This window comes from Symphalangus syndactylus, chromosome 15 (genome assembly GCF_028878055.3).
Source record: "Symphalangus syndactylus isolate Jambi chromosome 15, NHGRI_mSymSyn1-v2.1_pri, whole genome shotgun sequence".
In the NCBI taxonomy this organism is placed as follows: Eukaryota; Metazoa; Chordata; class Mammalia; order Primates; family Hylobatidae; genus Symphalangus; species Symphalangus syndactylus.
Window position 1 is genome coordinate 34,471,834 of NC_072437.2, and position 19,518 is coordinate 34,491,351.

General features: G+C 31.1%; 1 long non-coding RNA gene across 3 annotated transcripts in view; it reads right to left on the minus strand.

Annotated features, from left to right (window-relative positions):
* Nucleotides 1-2,485: 2,485 nt before the first annotated feature.
* The window catches only part of LOC129463847 (uncharacterized), a 32,484-nt gene continuing 15,451 nt past the window's right edge, over nt 2,486-19,518 (minus strand). For all 3 annotated transcript variants that reach the window (XR_008651305.2, XR_008651304.2, XR_010115911.1), the window contains one exon: nt 2,486-6,127. This is a non-coding gene — a long non-coding RNA (uncharacterized lncRNA). The remainder of the gene's footprint in view (nt 6,128-19,518) is intronic.

Here is a 19,518-nt window from a genome sequence, read left to right on the forward strand (position 1 = left end):
CTTTTTAGTTCACTTAGTTTAGTCCAATAAAAGGTTCAAGAGTATTTTCCCAAAACCATTCACTGGTAAAAAAAAAAAAAAAAAAAAAAAAAAAAAAAAAATGGTTTAGGTCTGTTTGTGACAATCCCAATTTACAAAATTTTAAAGAAAATATAATTGAACTTTATTTTCTGTGTTTTGTTTAATAGGAAACATTAAGCTTCCAAAGTTTAGTATATTTTCTCACATCCTTAAACTTGCCAAAGGTTACACTGAAAAAAAGTACCATAGTTTTGCATGCTCTCGAACTCTTCTTTTTCCTCCCAGCATACCGTTACCCATTTTCCTCCGTATTCCAAACTCACATACAGTTTGTTTGCTCAAAACATGTTTGTATACTTAACAATAATTAAAACATGAGAAATTGAAGGCTAAAGGGTAAGTAAAATTATGGCTTTAATCCATGCTGGATTTATAACATTGTGGAGAAAATGTAGATATAAATGACTTTAATAACAGGAACATGTTATGGTACAAAGACTTTTGTTAGTTGTAAAAAATACATAAACAGCATTTCTATTTGAGATTCTTAGTAAAGGATATATAAAAAATTATCAGTTGCCTCAGGACATAAGAATGGGTAGAATCTTGACAGGAGATGATTCCAATGGGTATTTGCCTCTATCCATCTTACATATGAGAAAAGATTAATTTGTCAAAAACTGGCTTGATGATTGTTTTACATTTTGGAAATATACTTTTAGAAAGTATCTGGTGTAGAAGTTGAAATAATGAGAGCATGCAGTCAGCAGGATACACAGTCATTCACTGTGGTGGAAGAAAAGGGAGCTTGTGGGTTTGAACCTGACTAGGGGTGAATGCTGTGTGTAAATAGTAACTTTGTCTATTATTTATTTGACTATTACTATATCAAATGTAACTTATTTATAACCTTTCTTCTTTTATTTGCCATCTTTTTTCCCTTTCTATTTCTGATGTGAGATATAATTGGTTTAACTGATAACTCCTACTTTAAAATTAAAGGTTCTCAAGCTGTCAACATTTTTATATAGAACAAAATATACATAAATATAATAATTTGTCAGAAATTGATTAACTATATATAATATTTTGTAGTTCCAGTAATATATGCTTTCACAAACATATTGAGTATAACAAAAATTACATTTAAAAAATAAGGTTGATGAGTAGAAAAAATAAGTATGTTATGCTCTCTTACCTTGCAACATCCCAGACAACCTACTTCATTTGTAATGGATTGCTGATTTACCTGCTTCTCCTTAGAACTGGATGGACTAGCATGAATCAATTTGTGATAAACAAAATGAAACGGAATCTTGCTGTTTCAAGTAGGGCCAGTAAGAAGGTAGTAGCATCCTGCTTTCAAAGGGAATGTACTCTTTTTGTGTCTTCAAGGAGTCATGAGTATCTAGGAGCCCAGTTTGGCAGTGACAAAAGAGCCATATTGCCGTATTCTTTACTTTGCTTTTGGAGAAAATTACGTGAATTTGAGTGATACTGGGGGAAAGAAAAGTATATCAGTCGCTTCTCTGGCCTCTTGGTATTTTCTTTTTCAGATCTCATAAAAATTATGGTGTGTGTGTGTGTGTGTGTGTGTGTGTGTATCCTAATAAAATGTTACAGCATCATGGCCAGATACTGGGTACTCTGCTTGTACTTTGTAAATATATATATTTAATATCTCTGTTTCAAGTAGATTTGCCCTCCATGTGGTTAAAGAAAGTGGTAAGTTCTTATTTAGCTTCCTTTAAGAATAGTAAATTGAGTTTTTATCTTATCTAAACAGTAAATTTTCATGAAATTTATCCCTGAGATAATTTGCATAGGAAGATATAGGAGAATTTAACCAACCAACCCTATATTTAATGATCATTGTTTAGCGATATATAATTAAAAATTAAAATTGTTCGAAAACATACAAGACATCTTAGAATAAAAACTTGAATCCGTTAGTCTGAAAAATTCTAATTAAATTAATATTGTGTATTATACTGCCATTATACATATACAATTTGAACTGCTAACATAGTTCTACTTGAGTAAAGTAAAAATTATGAATATGTTCACAAAACATCCAAAAATACATTCATATATTGAATGTAAATTTTATTTCAGATATAAAAATGAGATATTCATTGTAATAGTCTTTCATATTATCTGAAGGTGGAAATATATTTCTTGACTTTTATTTGAATGCCACACACTAGTTTATAAAGGTTTTATTTACTATTTTGACTGAACACCATCAAGAAAAATTGCAGTTATTACCTGACATTTTAAATAATTTCAGGCTTGCAGAGGTTATTTTAACACTTCAAAGGTACAACCCACTGAAATTTAATAATAACATCAATAAGAAATTTAATGATAGTATCAGTAAGCAGGGCAAAATGTCAAAAAAAATTGGTTGTATCAAAAAGAGTAAATTTTATAAGTTTTTTCCAGGGCATATAGAAAATAAAAACATGTATAATATAGAAATGGAAAGACAGAACTGATGACAAGTTGGTAATGTTGAAATTTTATTGTTTTGATTCAAGATGCATAAGAAATTATTTATTGAAAAACAATGCAGAGGATTATACAAATGTAAACAAGAATTTTGCAGGTGCTTTTTTTATGAAGGAAATATAATAAATAACATAAACACTATTCTCTTGTTAGTGAGTGATGTCCGTATCTCTTTTCCCATTTATTCAGTGTGCATGTAAGATGAACAAGATAAAATTCTCAAAGAAGAATTTACAAAGGAAACATAATGAGATAGTAAATCATTGGAAATAGCTGCAGTGCTTATAAGTATTTTGTTACTAAAGAGAAAAACAGATTATTAAGGAAATGGTCCAGAAATAGAAACTATTTTCTCTAAAGAGTTGTTACACAAAAAATGGATGAATCATAACTCAACATAAAAATAAACTGATTTTTACAGGGTAGTTTTGTGAATATAATAACTAAATTTAGACCTGCAAAATGTAGAAGAAAACATTTTTCTCATTTGAAAAAAACACATTATTTGGAAATCAAAACACAGATACTATGGGAATATTAATAAGAATATTTATAAAAATGAATGGGAATAATATTTATCGTTTTCATGATAAAATACAATATGTGCAAACAAAGAACAGAGATTTGTAACTACTAAAAGATAAATTTGTCAATATAAAAATGTAAAAAATACATAAAAATACATTTTGAAATATTTTGGAAGAACCGGATAAGTTAAATATGTTCATTGTATTATATTTAATTTTGTGTGATGAAATTGAGATATCCACACAAATGAACACAATGTTTGAAGAGACAATTCACAAAACATTTATAGAAATATACGACAGTGTGGGAAACTTTAACATTGCTAGTACTGAAGGTTAATATCAACAATAAAATGTCATTTCAGAAACTAAATTGGTATTTTTTAAATTAAATTTGAGGAAGTTGTGGTGGAATGTCTGTAACCATCTCTAAAGGAAGGATGCTATGGCATAAGATGCTAAAATATTCATAGTCTGATGTGGTTTTCTACTTCAAAACAATATGCTTTAAAGAAATAGTCTTGAATGTAAAAAATGCTATAGCATGTAGTATAGCAATCTATACACAAAAATGATTCTGATATTTACAAGAAAAAGAATTGAATATTAAATACTTTAACAGGAAAAGATTAAATAAAAGTGATTTTCTCTTCCTTCTAATTTGCAAGTGCTGTAGTAAAATTTGAGTTTTAATAATGTTTTCTGATATTATATTTTTAATAATCCAGTAAGTGAAATAAATATAATGTGATTAAAACCATAAAAAATTACTTTTTAATATATAGCTTCAAATTTCAATACTTAAGATTGACATATCACCAGCTTCTACCTTATTTCAGACAAGATAAAAATAGGGGGAAATATTTTAACAAAGCCACCACTGCACTAATTTGGATAATATATTTGTAACTGTGAAGAATTAAAACATATTAGTCAGCCCAGTGCAGTTTAGGGGGTGACAGAGAAACTTTAGGGCAGTGGGAACTTAGCTGTGTGGAATTATAGATGACTACACAATCTGGAAAATAGGAAATTTCTGAAAATACATCATCCCTTCCTCAAAAGTGAGGAAATGAAAACAGAGGACAACTCTTCAAGTAGCATAGTGTAGTGTATAGGTTGTCCAAAAGAACAGAATTAATTGTTACCTCTTTGAGGTTGGGAAATGACATACAGAATGATCCTACAGACAATAATGACCAAAACCCTCCATTGAGGCAATGGGTTCTTTATTCTTTGGTATAAAACTCAACACATGAAAAAATAGTAATAATGAGGAGAGCCATAACCTGAGCCTTCCTGCTCAGCCCCTTCATATTATCAGGCAAGTTTTATGAGTGTGGAGAAAAATATTATCCAGAAAAATAATGTACTCACAGAATAAATACATGTATAACAACAATATATATAAAATAACAACAAAAAACAGAAGTAAAAAATAATGGCAAGTGTGGTAACCTATGGAAACTACAGCAGAAGTTTTTGACAAAAGGGATAAGTAATGTTAACTAAGTTTTGCAAATATTCTCAAAATCATAAGTGTACAAGAATAGTAAGCCATATTAAATAATTAAAAGAGGGATCCATTTGAAATACTGGGTTTTAAACATATAATGGTTGAAAAACAAAGAACTTGCTGTTCAGTTGATAAAGTTGGATGGCTATAGCTAAAGGACAGGTAGTTTCTTTGTACACCATGATGTCTTTCTGGATCTATTTATCTTCTTGATAGAGTTTGTTTTGCAATCATGTTTTTAACAGTGAACTGAAAGACAGTCAAAATTTCTCCTAAAAGAAAAGCATGATCAGAAAACATTTAAAAATGCTTAACACAATTCACAGGAATGACTGTGATATGTGGACCTGTCAACATTCTTGATCATGCACTTTCAGGTGGAGGAGAAAAAAATCTAAAGAATAAATAAATTTGAATAAATAATGATGTTGATTTCCTAAGATTAAAGATTGATAGAGATGGCACCTTGAAAAAGTTTATAGGGTTCAAAAATAGTTATGAATGATGAAAAGTTAGTAAGCACCCAAAAATGCAATTTAAAAGCTTTAAAGATTACAGGAAAATGTACAAAATATGTCTTAGAAAAAGAGATCGCCTAAAAGGAAAATTACTTATCTCATACCTCACGTGCAACATGAAAGCTCAACCTTGGAGTAACATTTTCAGGGTGTTAAATGAGAGTAATGTAAAGGCCCAAATTTTATATTTGCTCAACCAGTAGTTACCAAATTGTGAACAAATGATGGCCACAAGTCAAATTCTTCATATCATTTGTTTTTAGACATAAAGCTTACAGCCGCACTCTTTGTTAATTATCTAAGGCTGCTTTTGCACTATAATGACAGAGTGGAATAGTTGCTTCAAAATAACAAGAGAAAAGGAAATGTCACTATAAATGTAGTGGGCAGAACTTGTGATGATTTGTTCATTGTTACAATGGGTGATGAAAACATGCATATACTTATACTATTCTGAATTCTTGTAATCCTGAAATAAATAAACTTTGTTTTTTGTCTACCGTTCTATTAGTCCAATATGTCATTAAATAAACAAACATTTCTAAATTTTAATTAGATTTAGATATGTTTTATTCTCACATATCCTTATACGAACAATAAATTTTATTATAATCTAGAAAAATGTAAAATAAAAATCAGTGCAAGCCACTTTGTTTTCAAAGAAAATGTATTTCAATAGATACTGTAAAGGACAAATGGGAAATTATCTTTTTATTTTTATTTATTTATTTATTTATTTTTTGAGATGGAGTCTCACTCTGTCGCCCAGGCTGGAGTACAATGGCACAATCTCAGCTAACCACAGCCTCTGCCTCCCAGGTTCAAGCAATTCTCCCACCTCAGCCTCCCGAGTAGCTGGGATTACAGGCATGCACCAACACACGCGGCTAATTTTGTATTTTCTAGTAGAGACGAGGTTTCTCCGTGTTGATCAGGCTGGTCTCAAACTCCTGGCCTCAGGTGATCCGCCTGCCTCGGCCTCCCAAACTGCTGGGATTACAGGAGTGAGTCATTGCACCCAGCTGGGAAATTATCTATTGGAAAAAGAATAGCACATCAGAAAGAAAAAAAATCATTATAAGCATGCCGGAATGGATTTGCACCTGACAAAATTATGGGGATAGATAAACTGTTATAATTGGATATTTTAATATACTTCCTTCAGAAAATAAAAAATATGTCAAAATATGAATAATAACATAAAAAAGTATATGATGTCTCTATACCCAAACAAACCAAGAATAAGCATTTCAATAAAAATCAAAGAAATAGGCCGAGCACTGTGGCTTATGCCTGTAATCCCAGCACTTTGGGAGGCCGAGGCGGGTGGATCACAAGGTCAGCAGTTTGAGATCAGCCTGGCCAATATGATGAAACCCTGCCTCTACTAAAAATACAAAAATTAACTGGCCGTGGTGGTGGGTGTCTGTAGTCCCAGCTACTTTGGGAGGCTGAGACAGGAGAATAGCTTGAACCTGGATGCAGAGGTTGCAGTGAGCCAAGATCGCACCACTGCACTCCAGCCTGGGTGACAGAGTGAGACTCTGTCTCAAAAACAAAACAAAACAAAAAAAAAATCAAAGAAATATTGGAGATATTTAAAAAATAGACTCTAAAATGTATATAAAAGAATATGTATGTATTATCATAGAAACAAATCAGCCTGAAAAAGAAGCTGTAGCCAACCACACATGAAACCATACTGTAAAGGCAAGTATTTAAAAGTATGGTACTGATGCAGGAACAACAACAAAAAATTCAAGTGATAAATGTGCTCAGGCACAGATTTATTTATAGATAGAATATTTATTAATTAAAAGTTAGTATTGTAAATAGAAGAGGCAAGAATTTCTCAGTAAAAAGGATTAAAGTGGTGTGATTAATCTTTGAAAGAACAGTAAGTTGAATTTCTTATGTTATTTTGAAATCTGAAATCTATATTTAAGAAGCAAATGTGAAAGGCAAAGCAAACCTGATGGATGAAAATGTGCACAGATGTCTTTGTGGCCATGAGGTGTGCAGAATATTTTATTTATTTGTTTATTTATTTATTTATTTATTTTTGAACTTCTATTTTAGAGTTGGGGGTACATATGAAAGTTTGTTACTTATGTGAACTTGGGTCACAGAGGTGTGTCGTACAGATTATTTCATTGCCCAGGTATTAACTACCCGATAGTTTTCCCTTTGGCTCCTCTCCCTCCTCTCACTTTCCACCCTCTAGTAGAGCCCAGTGTCTATTGTTCCCTCCTTTGTGTTCATGAGTTCTCATCATTTAGCTCCCACTTGTAAGTGAGAACATGCAGCATTTAGATTTCTGTATTAGTTTGCTAAGGATAATAGCCCCCACCTCTGTCCATATTCCCAGAGAAGACATGATCTCTTTTTTCAGTGGCTGCATAGTACTTCCTGGTGTATATGTACCACATTTTCTTTATCCAGTGTTTCACTGATGGGCGTTTAGGTGTATTCTATGTCTTCACTATTGTGGATAGTATCTGCAATGAACATTCGTGTGATGTGTCTTTATGTTAGAATGATTTATATGCCACTGGATGTATACCCAGTAATGGAATTGTTAGGTCGAATGGTAGTTCTGCATTTAGATCTATGAGGAACCGCCATGCTGCTTTCCACAATGGTTGAAGTAACTTAACAATACTTCAAAGCACACTTTATATGTTGACACTGAGACGTTTGATTACAAAAAAAAATTACAGATTTATTTTCAACAAAGGAAATCTTAAGTAAAATTAGCAGACAGATGACAATATGAAAGAACATATTTGCAATTCCTAAAACTGACAGGGAACTCTTTGCATAACAAAACATTTAAAATGGAAAAAAGTAAGAAAATGAAGATTAAGTGTAGACAATACACTAAACGTAAGTGTAAATGCCTAAGAATACAAAGACATCAAACTCTTTATAACCAGCAAAGTATCTATGAGATACCATTTTATATCCACCAAACTGGAAGAAATTAGATAGTTGGATAATTCTAAATGAACATTAGTCTATATGGGCTGATATTTAAAATTAGTCTTAAGTGAAAATTGATAAGTAAATACATTATCTCTATATCAAATACTATATGAATTACTGTTTTTAAGCTATATATATCACAAGTTAGCATACACATTCAACGACCTATATCCACCACATTAGGGTTATTTATTGTCTATGAAATGAGGTGTGGCATATTATTAACTCATATCTGCACAACTCAATTCTTCATCAATATAATAAACTGTACTATAGTAGTTTTATTAGTATGACTGGGTAATAGCTGATATATTTTTTATTTCTTCTAAAAAGTTGGATTTTTTTACCTTTTAAACTCACTACTGATTTAATCGGAATGTGTTTAGTTCTCCTGGGCAATATTAAAAAAGTCTAATAAGGCCAGGCACCGTGGCTCACACCTGTAATCTCAGCACTTTGGGAGGCCAAGGCAGGCGGATCACAAGGTCAGGATTTGAGACCAGCTTGGCCAACATGGTGAAACCCCGTCTCTACTAAAAACATAAAAATTAGCTGGGCGTGGTGGCAGACATCTGTAATCCCAGCTACTCGGGAGGCTGAGGCAGGAGAATCGCTTGAAACTGGAAGGCAAAGGTTGCAGTGAGCTGAGATCGCGCCATTGCACTCCAGTCTGGGCAAAAAAGCGAAACTCCGTCTCAAAAAAAAAAAAAAAAAAAAAAAAGACTAACAAAAGCATCAAGTTACTTAAATTATCATAGGCAAAAATCAGCTACATTAGGATTCAGAAAAGGAGGTTCAATTTTTCTTCCATTTCACAGTTCTACCAAAACAGTAATGCCAACAGGTAAAGATAGTGGACAAAAATGGATACATTATAGATGAATTACAGAAAGTTTAATGAAGATCATTATGAGAAATATGAATATGATGTACTCTAGTTATTCCAATCATTCACATTCAATTTAAAACATTAAATATGCTTGAAAATATTTTTATTATTCCACATCCCTCTCCTGCCCAGAGCATCACTCAAAAAATAGCCTGTGGGTTGCTATCTTTCAATTTATAATTTATTTCATCTGTTTATTTTAATCTTATAAGTTAACTTTGGTTGGACACAGTGCATTTGACTAAGCTAGCCATATTTGGATTGTTTTAATATTCACATTCATAGGACATTAAAGGCATTGTGTAGCAGAAGCATACTTACTTTACACAACTGAAGAAGGCAAGTAACAAGGCACTGGCTTACAATTTCAGTGTACAACATCTGATATACACAATATACACTTAAATATGTGGGGACACAAGAGAAGAGGCTGAGTGTGCATGGATAATCTCATTTTAGAGAAGCCTATGAAAGCATAAATTGTTATACTTTAGTAAGCCGTACAACTTCTCAAATATATGAAGAAAAAAGAAAGAAAAGAAAAAGAAAATGCCGATTTCCAGCACAAAAACATCTCATCATTTATCAGTTACTAATTATATTGTGGTTAATTTAAAAAATGAAGTACAGATGCTTTGTAAGAGTGATAATACTAAGCCACGTTTTCATTCCTCTTAGATCCAGTATAAATAAACTTCTGTTGACTCCTTGAGGCTGTCGTTCAAAGAAGGATTCTAAGAAGTGTCAAATCCTCAAGCATTGCTGAGGCAGAAAGATGTAGAACCAGATGCTAATGTTTTGTTTCCAGTTAACCCCATGACTCTCCCTGAATATTCGTCAGGAATTTTTATAGTTCTTATTACAGAAACTTCTAGAATGAATTAAATTCCAACAAAGAAATGGTAAAATTTGATGTTCAACAGTTTTACCATCCAACAAGCACCTGGAATTTCCTAAACAGATGTAATAATCATTACCATAACTTCTTGCAAATTGTCTGTTTTCTTGGTTATTTGGATTGTTCTTTCTTTCTATATACTTACGTCTTGCACCCTTGCATGGATATTAATATAGACAGTCAATAGTATATGTTAATTTTTAAAGTTAAATTCATTTTTCTTTCTGAGACTCCATAAAACATTATAGATGTGTACAGTTTTAGGTATTTTAATATTTGATATTATCTTTATATGATGTAAAATTTTTTTCTAAAAATAGATTTACAGGTCCAATTTTGTTCTATGGTGTTTCAAAATATTCCTTAAAATACCTCTTTGCCACACATAATATATTGACATAATCAGACACAAGTACTTAATAAATATAAACATACATATTATACAGATATTCATAAATATATAGAAATTAATATTTGAATATGTAATTTATCTACATATTAAAAAACTAATTATACTAGAAATACTGATTAGCAGGCTTAGTGAACAATATTTCATAGGCATCCTTACCTTATTAGTATTTATAGATTCACACTATGTTAGTTACTAGCTACAAATAATATTGCCTTAAGAATATTTATTTAGTCATACTCTTAATGATAAAAGTTCACCTTATATGTACATATTTGCCATTGTATATAATGCTTCAATGTACATCGTCAAGCATATGTCTCTGCACACTTATTTGACAATTCCAGCTTAAATAAATTCTTCAAAATTCAAAGTCAAATTATTTGAATTTGTATAAGTGTCATTCTTCTTCAAAGCAGTTCCACAAATTTACTAGCACTAGTGTGTATGAAAGAATTCATATTATTTATGCACATTACATTTCAAAAATAATCAAATGAAGGTCATTAAAATAGAACTTTTAATAAAATAAAAATATCCATATGCCACATTAATCAAATAAGAGTAGAAAACAGAACAATATATTATTACATAATGTTCTTGCCCTATCAGCCATGAAGCAGATCAAAAGCCATTGCTAAGTAATACGCATTCATATATGTTTATTTTATAAAATAAATATTCTGTTATAAGTTCATATGCTTTCATTACAAGTAGGATATAAAGGAACAGACCACATCCCTATTTTAGTGAAGCAACATAAAGTTAATTAAATGTGTTGCAACTTGCCTAGAGTTATTCTATAAAACTGGGTAGCAGAAAGTAGTGATTTGAAATCTGAAATATGCATAAGGTTCTTACTTGTTTTAAATTAAGATTAATTAATTTTTCCACAAAAATAAACACTTCTGATATACTTTATTGGGCTATTTAAACTGAAATGAGATATTCCATAAAGAAATTTTGTCATAACATTAAGTGAGATTATAATTAGGATTTTTAAGACTTTCAAAATTATCTAATCTAGTCACATTTGTGATAGTCCATGTAATTATGTTATAATTATGAGTACTTCTATGTTTGAGTTGCAACTTTGAACTATTTATTTTTCATGTAATAAGATCCATTTTGTATATTTAGATTTACCAAAAATTTTCTTTATATCATCTTTTCAAAGGAAAAATGAAGAAAATGTTCATGGTGATGGCAATAGGTTCTGATGTTTCTGAAACCACTTTCTGGGCTTGTTCTCCAAATAGCTTGGAGTGCTTTGTATTCACTTTCTTGTTCACTAATGCCTTTTACTTCAACATCTGTGTAACTAGCTACCTAATGTAGCTAAGTAGCTTATAGGCATTAACTTATTCATACTTATAGAATCCAAAAATTTCTGAAAGCCGTAATAGAGTTACTTAGTAAAAAACCTGAAGAAAACTATTTTAAGACTACTTATGTTCTTTATATGTCTCACTTAGTGTGATCATTTATTAGCTGCAGAAATGTTAATATGTTGCTATAGGGATAATTCTTAAGATGCTATGTAGGTTGTAAATATTGAATGTCATCTGGGCTTGTTTGTTTTTCTGAAAGCCAAAAAAAGTGTAGACTCATGTGATTCAGATGAAGGTTGAGAATATAAAACAGACAACAGATTAATTGTGCAACCATAATTATTAGCCATCAAAAAGTTTGATGTAATATAATATGTCTCCAAGCTAATATTCATACTCTCAAATTGAGGTTCTCAACCCAAAAGAGTGAAAGACATTAGAATTTCAGTGTGAACAAGTTAATGGGAAAGAAATTAACATCAGAATAAAATTCCTAAGAGATCCCCAAAATACTATAATATGTAAGTAGCTTATTTTAATTGCGCGAAGTCAACAGACTTTTTTTTCTTATTTTTATGAAGTTATTCCAAGAAGCTCAAAGATGACTAAAAAGTAAGAATTGGGTAACTTGTACAATATGCTTTTATTTTTCACTGTGACTACTAAAGAGTTAGAATAAATTCCATACATATTTTTCTATTTTTCTCTCAATTTATTTTCTATTGTTACCTAATTGGATTTTTTTTAGAAGATAACATTTTTTTTTTCCTCCACATGTGTCTGCCTCCTTCAGGTGAGAATAATGAGAAGACAATCTCTTCTCATTCCCTATCTCATCACTCACTGTGTTTCTCCCATTAGTTTCTTAGTTTTGCTTAGTGTCAATTTCACTGATGCCAAAAAGATATCACAGTTCTATGTGGTCTCCAAACCCAATTATCAGAGCAGCATGCTTTATTTCTCATGCCTAATCATATGTAAAAATTTATTTTGACTTTCATTTTAGTTCATTAGAGATAGTGAATGCAAATCCATTGGTTATTTTATATTTGTTTTTAACATGTAGTTAATTTGTATTGTTTTGCTCTTTGTATAGAAAATGGCTAGCTCTTTTTGAAATAATACTAGCTAAAATGTGTATAGCATTTTTGTGTAAAACATTTCTGATATTTCATTTAATTTTTAGAGAAAAAGTAAAAATACTATTTTCTTCCCCATTCAAGTGAGAAGGAAACTAACATTTAAACAATAAATATGCCTGTGACTACAAAAATAATTAAGCAGTTGAGTACATATTGTATTCAAGCTGATTCCAAGCTAGCACTTTTAACTACTTTCCTTCATGGCCTCTCAATATGACAGATATGATTTTAGTGATTATACAAGTAGAAGACATTCATAAACAGGCTATTTTTGCTATTGCTGATAATATCATGCTACAGTTAAATAATACCATTTGTAGAAAACGTGAAATACTAAAATAGTCTGAAATTTATATTTAATAAGTTTAATAAAATCTGTGCAATATTGCTTGATATTTTTTGAATTAAGTGGGTGGGTACAATATTTAATATTTTACATATCATATTCAATTTTAAATGATAAGTATTTTAAGACCTGAAGAAATATCAACTTGTAGGATGGTTGCAGTCTGAACAGTGTGAAATATGGTGCGTTGTAGTGGTTTAGAAAAATGACTCTGGCTGTCTGCACTCAATCTGTGGCTCTAAAATCTCAGTTTTCGAATTTGCAAAATGAGTAGGATAACAGTACCTACTTCACAGGGTCTAGACAATTAATACATGTAAAATAGCTAGACAATTGTCAGGTTCATAAGAACTGTGAAATTCTTTTGTAATTGTATAAAGTACATAAATATTGTAGTTAGAGAAACAGAAGTTTGTATTGCAACTTTGCTATCAGCTTGCACCTAGAGCATATATCATCCATCATAACAGCCTTTATAAAATATCTAGGAAATAGAGTTGACAAGATCTATTTTAAAATATGTGGAAAAGTTGCACATAAGAAAGGTGCATCTTAAAATATGGGGAAAAATATAATTTTTAATTTGTTGAAAAATTATCCTACGAGTCAAAAGCTGTCCTATGATTGAACAGATTAACAAATACTTGTAAAGTACAACAAAAAAAGTGAGAAAAGTCCTAGAAAATACTTACAAATTGTATAACACATATTGAACAATTCTATATAAAGAGTTTCTACAATATAAATAAGAACAAGGCCAACAATCTAATAAACAATTACAAGATAAATAGCAGTTTCATACAAACACCCACATACACACACAAACACAGAGATATATAAATATTCCTAATATATAAAATAATGTTGAATCCTGCTTTTAATTAGAATTGACCATAGTAAAATATTCTAAGATCCCATAAATTATCTATGACATTGACAAAAGTGCAGTAATTTGGTAATATATTCTGTCGGGAAACTTGTGGTTAAATGAATAAATTCATGTATCTCTTGTCTAAATGCAAAATAATAGAAGCACTGCGAAGAGAGATTTGACAAAATCTTGCAAAATGACATAGACATTCACATTTTCAACCAGCAAAAGTATTTCGGGAATATATTTCTAACATGCATTTGCAATGTTCCTGTATATTTCTTATAGAAAATGACTGAAAACAACCCAAATATACAACAAAAGACAGGTTGAAACCCTCTGTATGCCGTTTCCTTAAAAGAACCCTGAGTGACCTTGTGCAAGTCAAGTAGCCTCAGACTATATTTATTTGTAAAATTAGTTAGATCAGCTCAATGATTGATTTGGTAATTTTATATAGAAACAAGTTATTTCGCATGTTTACTCTTATCTTGGAAGCATAATTTTCATTTCATTGTGTGTTTATAAATTATTCATGCTGAAATCACTGATAGAAAACATCTCCAAATGTAGCACGATTAGTTATTTTAGTAAATAGCTAGGTAGATGGAGATTGCACTGAGCTGAGATTGCGCCACTGCACTCTAGCCTGGGTGATGGAGCCAGACTCTGCCAACAACAACAACGACAACGACAAACCTACATAGATTAATTTCCAATAGATAATAATATGCTATTTCCTATTTAAAATATTGAATTACTTTAAGAATACAATCTTAACAGTTTTGCCTATAAAAACACAATGTTTAAATATAGCCACCCAACCCTTCTAATAGTAATTAATTGAACAAGATTTGGAACTAGTTCTGCTAGTTGATTAGAGACTCAAGTATCAGAGACTCAAGTCACATAAATTTTTTCTATTGCAGTTTCCTTCCCTCTAATTCAGGAATAATGGTAGCAACTGATAAATCTACCACATATTTTCTGTGAAGACTAAGTGAGTTCATTTAAGTGAAGTGCTGAAAACATTGCCTGATGCTCAGTAAACAATGAATATGTTAATTATTATTCTTTTCATTGATAAATAATAGTTGTTAAAAACAAGCCCTCCTGTGAGACTGTAATGAATTCACTCTGTCCAATCTTAGTCATTCTGACCTAAAGAAATCAAGACATACTTCAAACTGTATTTTAAAAAAAAAAATAGTTTCCAAACTTTGCAACTCACTGTTATCCTTGTCCTTTATTGGCCAGGAGACACTCTCTTTTATCTCTTGCCTCCTCCTAACTGTCCTGCAAAAGCACTTTTCTGACAACCTGGAAGCAATTCAATTTCTTCTCCAAGGACTTTTAAAGAATCACTGTATGTTCATTAACTTTTCACTTTGAGAAAATGGTAGAGATTGTTCAGCCCTAACACTAATAATTCAACAATTTTCCCATTTAATGACACTGTTACTTATTATCTCTGATGACAAACTCCTTCACTCATTCATTATAGTAACCAATGAGTTCAATGACTTGGTCAAGCTAATGACAATAAAGCTTTAAAATCCCCCTTGTAATTCATCACAAGAGTTCTGGTGCTTTGAGTATTCAGAAGCCAAACCACTGCCACCCAGACGTCTTGGTCATCACACGACCTCATGTCTTGCCTCCTAATGAGTAACTCTGCTGCCACTACACTCTGCAGCAACCTCCCACTCCACAATTTTTCTGTCCTGCCATCACTAAATACTGGGTTTAGAGGCCAAGATTCTTCAGTGAAGCTTTAAACAGCTTTTCCTCCAAGAGTGTTGTGGGTTGTTTAATTCCCATTATAGCCTTCAGTGGCACTCTGGAAATATATCTGCTCTCTAATCTCCCCACCTTAAGGAGAGGAGTAAAAGAATAATAAAGAGAAATTACTGAAGTCACACAATTTTCCTCCATTGATAAAGTTTAATCACATATGTTCCCAAAGGGTTAGCCAAAATGAGTAGCCCATTTGTCTCCATAGAAGCATTACACCTGAATTTTAACTCTCCTTCTCAGAATAGGACCACAGAGGGGAGAAGGAAAGATAATGGAAGGCAACCTACATCTGTAAGGATCTTCTGATATCTGAATACCCTCTTAGCATACCCACTCCAAAAAGAAGAGCTAAATATTTACACCTAGTCTTCTAAAATCAGCTCTTGGAGGAATTTGTCAGTCTCTGAAAGATACGATTAACTTATTATTTTCAGAGCAGAAATTATCCCTGATTTTTATAAATTTAATTACTTTTGAGGTGACAGATAAAATTGTATGTATTCACTGCGTACAGCATGATGTTTTGCAATATATAAATATTGTGGAACGACTAAACCTAGCTAAGTAACATGCACGTTACCTCACTTAATTATCGCTTTTGTGGTGAGAACACTTTACGTGCACCCTATTAGCATTTTTCAGGAATACAATATATGCACCCAAGGGAATACTATTTAGCCATAACAAAGAAGGAAATTCTGTCGTTTGCAACAATATATATGAACCTGGAGGACGTTAAGTGAAATAACCAAGGCATAGAAAGAAAAATACTGCTTGATCTCACTCGTGTGGAATCTAAAAATTTGATCTCCTAGAACTAGAGAGTAGGCTGGTTGTTACCAAGGAGTGAAGTGGTTTGGGAACAGAGGATTGGGCAGATGTTGGTCAAGGATAAAAAATTTCCGTTAAGAAGAATAAATTCAAGAGATCTATTTTGAAAGTTGGTCACTATACTTAGTAATACATTGCTTTCTTCCTAAATTTCTCTCCATAGTCTACATTCATAGAATACAATTAATTAAAGCTAAAGACCCTGCTAACCAAAGTGTTTCTTAAAAATGTGTTAATTTGTGACTTTTTTCAAAATATATCTAGAAAATTTATCAGTTATGTAAACTTTAAGGGAATAAAATATCACTTTTGACAAATTTTTTGTAACAGTGTGATTGAAATTTACAAAGATAAGTTATAATTCTAGAAAACGTTGTTGGGTTGCAGTACTTATAACGTTCCTATTTGTAAATATCACTAATTTTTGAATTTTTAAATTTTTACTTATAATGAATACATAATAGTGGCATATATTTATTGGGTTCATGTGAAAGGAACATTTCATTGATTTGTAGCTTTTTATAAAATTTTATAAAATTACATTCTTTTTTGTAAATTTTATGTATCTTTTGTAAAATTATGTACATTATAGTTTTATTTTCATTAAAATTTGTATTTTGATTTTATTATAATAAAACTTAATATGCATTCCTAATGCAAATATTAACTATTCTTTATGGTCCCTTTGAGCATTGACAATGCCTAAATTTTAAAGATAAATATCTTGATTTCTTTTTTAAAAATTTAAAATATCTTTATGGATACATAATAGTTGTATATATTTATGGAGTAAAGGTGATATTGTGATGTAGGCATCATTGTATAATGATAAAATAAGTATAATTGGAATATCAATCACCTCAAACATTTACCATTTTTGTGTGTGTTAGGAAGATTAGGAATATTCCAATTTCACTCTTTTGGTTATTTTAAAATATACAATGTATTTTTGTTAACTATAGTTGTCATATTGTGCTACCAAGGAGTAGATCTTATTCATTGTAACTAACTATATTTTTGTGCCTATTAACCAATCTCACTTTATTCTCTCCTCCCCTCCTCCCCACTACTCTTTCTAGCTTCCGGTAACTAACATGCCATTCTCTCTCATTGAACTCAATTTTTTTTTAGGCTCCCACTAAAGAGTGAGAACACGTGATAATTGTCTTTCTGTGCTTAGCTTATGCCACTTCACATAATACCTTTCAGCTCCATACAGTATTTCAATACTTCTATGGCTGAATAATGTTGCATTGTGTATATGTACCACCTTTTCTTTATTCATTCACTCACTGATGGACACTTAACTTGATTCTATATCTTAGCTGTTGTGACTAGTGCTGCAATAAATATGGGATTGCAGACATCTTTTTGATATCCTGACTTCCTTTCTTTTGGATATGTACTCAACAGTGAGATTGCTGGATCATATGTAGATCTATTTATAGTTTTTTGAGGAAATCCCATAATGTTTACCATAGTGACTGTATTAACTTACATTCACCAACAGTGTATGAGGAGAAATAATTTTACTTTCTGCACATCCTCACCAGCGTAAATTATTGCTTTTCTTTGGATAAAAGTAATTTTAACTGGGGTAAGATCATATCCCATTATACTTTTGATTTGCATTTTTCTGATCATTAATGTTGAGCATTTTATAAATATACGTGTTGGCTATTTGCATGTGTTGTTTTCAGAAGTGTCAATTTAGACTTTTTACCAATTTTTAATCAAATTTTTTTTCCTGTTGAGTTGTTTGAGCTCTTTATATAGTCTGGTTATAAATGCCTTGTTAAATAGGCAGTTCGCAAATATTTTCTCCCATTCTGTGGGTATCTCTCTACTTTGTTGTTTGTTTCCTTTGCTGTGCAGAAGCTTTTTAGCTTGATATGATCCCATTTGTCTATTTTTGCCTTGGTTGCCTGTGCTTCTAAGTTCAAATTAGGAAATTGTTTTTAAGACCAATGTCCTGCAGTATCTCCCCAATGTTTTCTTCTAATAGTTTCAGTTTCAAGTCTTACGTGGAGGCCTTAAATCCATTTGATTATATTTTTGTATATAACGAGAGGGGTCTAGTTACATTCTTCAGCATATGGATATCTAATTTTCCAGTACATTTATTGAAGAGACTGACAATTCCCCAATGTATAAATTTTACACCTTTGTCAAAATAAGTTGTCTGTAAATGCATGGATTCATTTCTGGGTTCTCTATTCTGTTTGAAAGGTCATTATATAATAAAAAGGGATAAATTCAGCAAGAAGACATAACAATTATAAATATCTATGCATTCGATACTGGAGCACCTAGATATATCAAGCAAATATTATTAGAGCTAAAAAGAGATATACAGTATATTACAATAATAGCAGGGGGCTTCAACACCCCACCTTAATCATTGGATGTATCATCCATATAGAAAATCAACAAAGAAACAGTGGACTTAATGTGTGCTATAGACCAAATGGACCTAATAGAAATTTACAAAATATTTTATCCAACAGCTGCAGAATACACATTCTTCTTCTCAGCATTCTCAAAACATAGAACATTCTCAAAAATAGACCACATATTAGGCCACAAAAGAAATCTTAAGAAATTCAAAAATATTAAAATCATAATCAAATATCTTCTCACCACAAAGGAATAAAACTAGAAATCAATAAAAAGGAGAACTCTGGAAATTTTGCAAACAAATGGAAATTAAACAATATGCTCTTGAATGAAAATTGGGCTAATGAAGAAATTAGGATGAAAATGAAAATGTTTTTAAACAAATGAAAATAGAAATACAACATGCCAAAACTTACGATATACAGCAAAAGCAGTACTAAGAGGGAAGTTTATAGCAATAAACACCTATGTAAAAAAAAATTTTTTTAAAACTTCAAATAAATATTCTATGTATCTTAAAAAACTATAA